The sequence below is a fragment of the Fulmarus glacialis genome, unplaced genomic scaffold, assembly GCF_000690835.1.
Source record: "Fulmarus glacialis isolate BGI_N327 unplaced genomic scaffold, ASM69083v1 scaffold10790, whole genome shotgun sequence".
Taxonomy (NCBI): domain Eukaryota; kingdom Metazoa; phylum Chordata; class Aves; order Procellariiformes; family Procellariidae; genus Fulmarus; species Fulmarus glacialis.
In genome coordinates this window covers 63,640-70,256 of record NW_009189623.1, presented here as the reverse complement: position 1 = coordinate 70,256, position 6,617 = coordinate 63,640, and the positions used below count along the sequence as shown (strand labels likewise).

At 38.6% G+C, this 6,617-nt stretch overlaps 1 pseudogene; it reads right to left on the bottom strand.

Moving 5' to 3' along the window:
- Window positions 1-2,242: 2,242 nt before the first annotated feature.
- The window catches only part of LOC104080436, a 66,741-nt pseudogene continuing 62,366 nt past the window's right edge, over window positions 2,243-6,617 (bottom strand).

The following is a 6,617-nucleotide window of genomic DNA, read 5'->3' as shown; positions in this document are numbered from 1 at the left end:
TAGAAAAGCTGGAAGCAGTGTGCCCTTAGCAATCAGACCATGAGTAGAGTGGCTCAAATATACCATGTAAATAAAGAATGCACTTCAGCTGAGGGAGGTGAATCAAAAAAGCTGGTCAGTCTGGATCCATCTTTGCTCCTAATCCTCAGCTAGTGTCACTGTCGCCCGTATACCTACACCATGCTCTGCATGTTTTCTTCCTTTGAAGGGGTAGGTCCCATTTTAAAAGGCAATGGCGTATACATGTTCATCTGCAAACCACTCTGACTGGCATCATTCAGAGCACACAAATGGCCAGTAAAATGACAGCAGTGTTACTGCCCACTATTTTAGAACCTCAGCAGTGTCACGTTCATAGTCAGACCCTTGTTGATTACTATACAGATATGTAGCTCTGCCACATTTATGGGGCATCCAGACTGACCCCACTTTTCCTGATGAGTCTGATCTAAAGTGACTTCCACTCTTCACCTTTTCTTAAGTAATGTTTCACTCTAAGGCAATACCTCCAAGGTATTTACTGGCTTAATGTTGTAAAACTCAAAACACCCTTATAAACTCCAGTTTGAAATGTATAGAACAGGAAAGCCAAAATAATTTTTTAAAGGGTGAGAAATTTTAATCAATTATGAAGAGTATTCACAAATTACTTAGCTGGAAGATGTACTCTCATTTGCTGATTTTTTTTTGGTAACAAAAATTACAGAAGATTAATATTTAGAAACCATCATCAGCCTTATGAAATAGTTTTAGATTAATGTAGCACAAAATGACACTTGCATTTCCAATGAAAACATTTCAGAAGTGCAATAAAGCAATGAACAGGAGAGTACGGTAATCATTAGTGTCATGCGCTGAACTTCATCCCTGAAACAAAGTGGCCCAAAGATGTGATTATCCCATGATAATCACTCTGTGTGTTTCACCTAGTTGCTTAATGAAGTAATTAGAATTGCGTTAAGGATGTATTTGATCATCCAAATCCATCAGAAGCATATGGAACCAATACAGGAAAAGCACCACTGAAAAGTGGTTGGTAGGATGTTGAGCTGTTGGATCCAATTTGTGCAAGTTTCATTAATTGCACTATTTGGACTTTAAACTTCATAGCAATTTTTAAGTCCTATATAAGATATGGATCAGCACAAGGCTGAAGTCCATAATTAGCATAATCCAGAGAAATAGAAAGGTCCTGATCCAGTCTTAATTTATGTCAGTATCAAAAATCACTTTTCCCTCAATAAAATTAGGATCAACACAAGGTCATTAGAAAGATATTAAATATCAACTAATAATAAGTAGTCTTTAAGAAACAAACCAGAAGAGAATGAAAGACCATTCTGACTGCTCAGAGAGTATAGCCTTCCCTGTTGATCAGTATCTGAAAACTGTTTACAAAGTTCTTGGCAACTTGAAGTTTCCATAGCTCAAAATCAGGCATTACCAACTATTCTGAGTCAATTAAAAATTTCTCTCTGCAGTATTGATAAATGACACAATGTACATCAGATTTCATAGCAAAATGCCAGAGTTGAATGAGCCCTTCAGACTTTAAAGGCAGAGGAACTTCAGTTTACAGCATTCCATACTGCTGGTGTTTTATTTAAAAAACCGTGCTTGTAACAGTAGATGAAAATTTTAGAGTCCAGATGAAATTATGCATTTCTATTTGTTCTGTGGTGAGGACTAATGCATGTAAACTTCTATGTTTCCAACATGGATGTTGATAACTAATGTTAATAGGCTGAACTGAGAGCAAAAAGAAGATGATTCAACACTGATGACACATATTATTTGGAATGCTATTATAATCTTAAAATTCAAGGTTTGCACCTTGTAATATTGCAAGATACTGGAATGAACTTCTGTATCAATTGAGTTGTTCAATTTACCTAAAGCCTCAAAGCCTTTAGAAATCTGAAGTGCTCAGAGATGACTCTCTGACCTTTACTGTATTACAAATAGGTCTGATTCTCAAGATCCACATCCATTAAATGCTTGAATGAGCTCAGTATTTATTGTTCTTTCATCTCATTAAAACAGCTAAAAGGTTGGGAAAAGGCATAATGTAAAGAAAGGTCAAGTGGTAATCACGGTGTGAAATGCTGTTACATGTGTAAGTATAATAATTCTTTAGACTTTATGTTCCCTGGAGAGGAAGTTGTTCAAAACTGTTCACCTAAAAAGGTTTATTTTGTGCTAAATATAGCTCAACAGCACTAAATGAGGGAATTAGACTGACCTTTTGCTCCTTTGCATCTACAACGGCCTTTTCTTGGCTCACTTTCTCACTCTGAAACCCTATCTTAGCAATCAAAGCTTCAGCATCTTGATTTCTCAGTTGCAGTTCTGTCTCTTGAGAAGCAAGTCTGGATTTTAGATCTTCTACCTACAGGGCAAAAGGTAATGAGTTATTCGGGAGCAAGGGTCATTAGGTATGGTTCTGGAAAGATTATACCACATGAGCCTCAAAAAGTTGAACTGAAAACAAAATTCACGTTTCGTGGGTCTCAGTACTAAAAGTGTTGTCTTTTCTTTTTTTATTTTGTTTCCATTTAACAGCTCCTTGTTTGTAGCTCACAGAATTTTGTTGACATAAAGAATTTAATAAGAAAAGCCTAACTGCTCCCACCAGGGACCCCGCAGCTCCCCTGAGATGCTCAGATGTCTGTCCAGCTGCTGAGGTTGTGTTTGTATCCAGGTGTGTCGGCGGTGCAACAAGGCCCAGCCGCAGCACCTAGCAAAGATGCAAATGTAAAAGCAAAAGGACATCATGGAAAATCCTTAGTAATCACTCTGAGCAGATAATTCCAGCAAAGGTTTGCTGAAAGGTTAAGACAGACTCAGAGACTGATGAACAAAGACTATCTGTTAGTTTGCCGAAATAGCAATTTATTGCCCGCCAGGCGAGAAACCCATATCAAAATATCCAGTGACAATATCTTTCCACATATAAAGGAATTGTTTCAAATACCTGTTGTTTTATTTTTTTCCCCTATCCCTCCAAGCATTTTATCTGGCAGTTATTCATGATAAAAGGCTATATTTTAACCAGAGGGGATTCTTGCTGACCTGCGCTGGATAAGGGTGATAAGACAAAGAGGAAGACTAATATTAGAGGGCTTAAACTTTCATCACATGGAAGGTCTTGAGGGCTCTTGTTCTTTGGTGGGCTCCCGAAATCTTACAAAACCTACAAAATCTACCTTTTCAAAATTTGAGCATTTTGAAATGAGAAGACAAAGCTGTAATACCGAGTTGTAACAGATGACTGTAAAGTTCCCAAATCTCTCCACTCACTGTATTTTTCAATTTATTTGAGCTGACTTTATTTCTTTTTCTTTCTGAAAAAACTAAACGGTGCTGCATTTGATATTCTTGTGTAGAGCTCCGGAGTGCAGGATAGAAATGGCTCAGTGTTCAAGTACCTGGCTAGACAGGAGCTGTGGCTCTGTCTGCTAGCACAGCATCCAGCACTTGAAATTGTCAAATTACCTTTTGGTCGTCCAATTAGAATTCAGAGAAAAAGAGCATTTTAATCATTTACTAACATGGGATACCTATTAAAAATAGACTTTACAAAAGCAGTCACCCTTTTCTATTTATTTTAATTTATTTTTGCAGGTCTTCAGCTTAAAAAGTGGGAATAAGCCATTCAGCTCCCATTATTATCATGCAGTAGCACAAAGATGCAACATTATGCAAAGACTGGAACTGAGCATTTCATTTGCAGTTTTTATATAAAACACCCAAACTTTTTATTTTTTATAAAGAAATTGCTGGATTACGGCTTCCCTTCAGCATCTGCAATCTGGATTATGGAACATGTGGCAGGAGGCAGAGGGAAAGGCTTCAAAGCAGTTTCCCCACCCTTCTGTCCCTGTGGACTGACCAGCCAAAACCGAACTGTAGGCAGAAGCACTGACTGGGAGCTTAGTGGCACTACCCCCACAAGGAGGTGACGACAGCTGATGCAAAGGCTCCACGCTTGTTCCTCCTGCTTTCATTACCCCCTCAGCTGGTCACTGGCCATGCACAAAATCCCCACGTACAGGACTGCATCTTTTCTCTCCGTGGTCTGGCTTTTACTGTGGCACTTACTTCTCCTCCCACCCTTTTACTGTGGCCCCACTACACTCCCCTTCCCTCCAGACTTTGTTCTTGCTCAAATGGATGGGCCCCTCTTTCCAAAGACAGCTAAAGAGCTCAGAGAGCTTCTACCTGAAGGAAAAAAACCAAACCCCAGTTTCCAAAATCAAGTCATTTCAATGAAACACAAAAATGCCATCCCACAACTAATAAGTCTAATGAAAAGGTGCTGCGATAACTTTGTTTTATTAGCAATAAAACTAAGATTATTTATAAAGAGTGAAAGAAAAGGTTGTGACTTTCACAGTTTACCTGGAAAGGTGCTGCCTTCAGCTTCTGCATGCCATTCACCAAATGCTCCATGTGTCCTGACATCTCCTGCCTTTTCTTCTCTAGGAGGATCTTATAAAGCTTGATTTGCTCCAGCAGACTCTTTGGAGCGGTGTAATTGTATCGCCTCTCATTACGATTGTATTTGGCACTCAGCATATTCACGCTGGTGTGGGCATAAGCCATGAAATCGCAGATGGAGTCCTGGATGAGTGGCTGAACATACCCAAGGAACAAGAACAAATGTAAACACAGGAGCAAAGAAATGTCTCAAAAATTAAGTATATCTATGTAAGACAGAAAAGGTAACGTTTCTAAGGATGGCTCATTCACAGAACTATTCTTCAGTCTACCCTAAACATAATTTTGTCAGCATGTAAAAAACACTAAAGCAAAATGAACCTTCCCCAACCTTTTTTGCATATAAATTAATTAATTCTGTGTTGACATTCATTAAGTCTTCATCACCACAGAAGCTCAGTGCTTCAACATACTTTCATTTTTTAAAAATAAATACTCCTAAAAGCTAAAAACAGAGATTAAATCAGTCACTATACTGCTATACGCAGAGTTAATACTATATGGATTTTCGATTTCACCTCTGGAAATCCCGTTTAAGAAAAATCCTGTGTAGGTTAAAGAAATACAATAGAGCGGCTACTCTAGTCACACTGATCCCCACATACCTCATACATCATCAAATTCCTATTCAGAGTGAAGCGCATTTATGCCATTAACTTCAGATTGAGCAGAACCAGACTCCATGATTTAGATTTCTGAAGTTGTACAAGTCCCTGCTTATCTGTGCTTGTCAAAGTCAGTGATAAACGAACATAAACTGGTGCGAGGGCAGGATTAGAGTGCTGTGGAGTGCTTCCGAAAGCTAAGTCTCTACCTACCACAAAATCAGGAACACTTCTGTGCTGGAGAGTTCTTCGATCAGTTTCAAGGGGTATTTTGACTAGGAAAGTAGCTACAATTTAATGGAGTTCAGAGTCGCCCTGAGCTGTTACCGCTGACGCACCTCCCTTCCCTAGGTGCCACCCAGGCATCAAACCACAAGGCGTACCTCCAGCTCCGAGCAAAACTCAGCACGCTGCAGAAGGGACCCCAGCGCGGTCCTGCGGCCCCCGGGGGCTGCGCCGGGTGCCACACGGCACTGCACGGGGTTTCTCTCTCATCACAGGGAGGAAAATGCAGCCCTGAGACTGGAAAATTCTTTTCACGTACTGTATGATAACCAAAACAGGCTAGGCATATTTAAAACAGCTCCAGATGGTCATTCAGTCATGTATTTCTGAGCAAAATGCAGAGGTAAAATGCCTGTCTTTATTCACCTCTCACAGCAAGAAGAGAGGTAGTTCCAGGACTAAAGCTCAAAGGTCCTTTTCCTAAACTTTTTGAAAACTGAACTAGCAAATACAAGATACTACTACACTATTTGGATTAAAGTATACTTCCCCAGGATAATGGTGAAAAAAGAAACCCCTGAAATTAATTTTTGTTTGTTTTAAAGGACCCTATCCACCTATATTACTAGAATATACGCATATATATGTCTAAGCAAGAGTAATGTATGCAGAATTAACAGGGAAATACTAAGAAAACCCATTTAACTCCATCACTGTAACTAACTTCCATTTTGTCCTCTATGACTTCTAGCATACTTAACTTTATAATTTGTGGAGTCACATCTCCCTCATTTTAATGATTATTTATTGCATTCTGTACAAGACGAACCCAGTTCAATTAATCAAGGGAAGCCTAAAAATCAATTAATATGAATTAAATGAGCTACACCAACTCTTAGGAAAGTCACACATAATTTACCAAAGCATTGTCAATAATGCTTAGGGAACTTCGGGAAAATTGCTCACGAGTGGCTGTTGATGCAGTTAAATGTTTTAAGCCTACATCATTAATATTACAATCAGGTTGATGCAGAAAGACTTGCCATTTTTCTCAGTAAGAAACCTCATTATTTTCTTGTGACTTTTAAAAGCTAGTTTAGAAGAATACTTACTTCACCTATGATTACAAAAACAGAAATTAAAAAAAGGACTAAATAAAGAATGATTTGCATTTAGGGAAAGCAGAAATAAATTGCTTTACAAATAAAAAAAAAAATCAGAACATCATTAGTTGAGGCAAAGCTAGCCTGAATTAATCTTAAAAATAAAATTGTTTGTAAAGCAAGG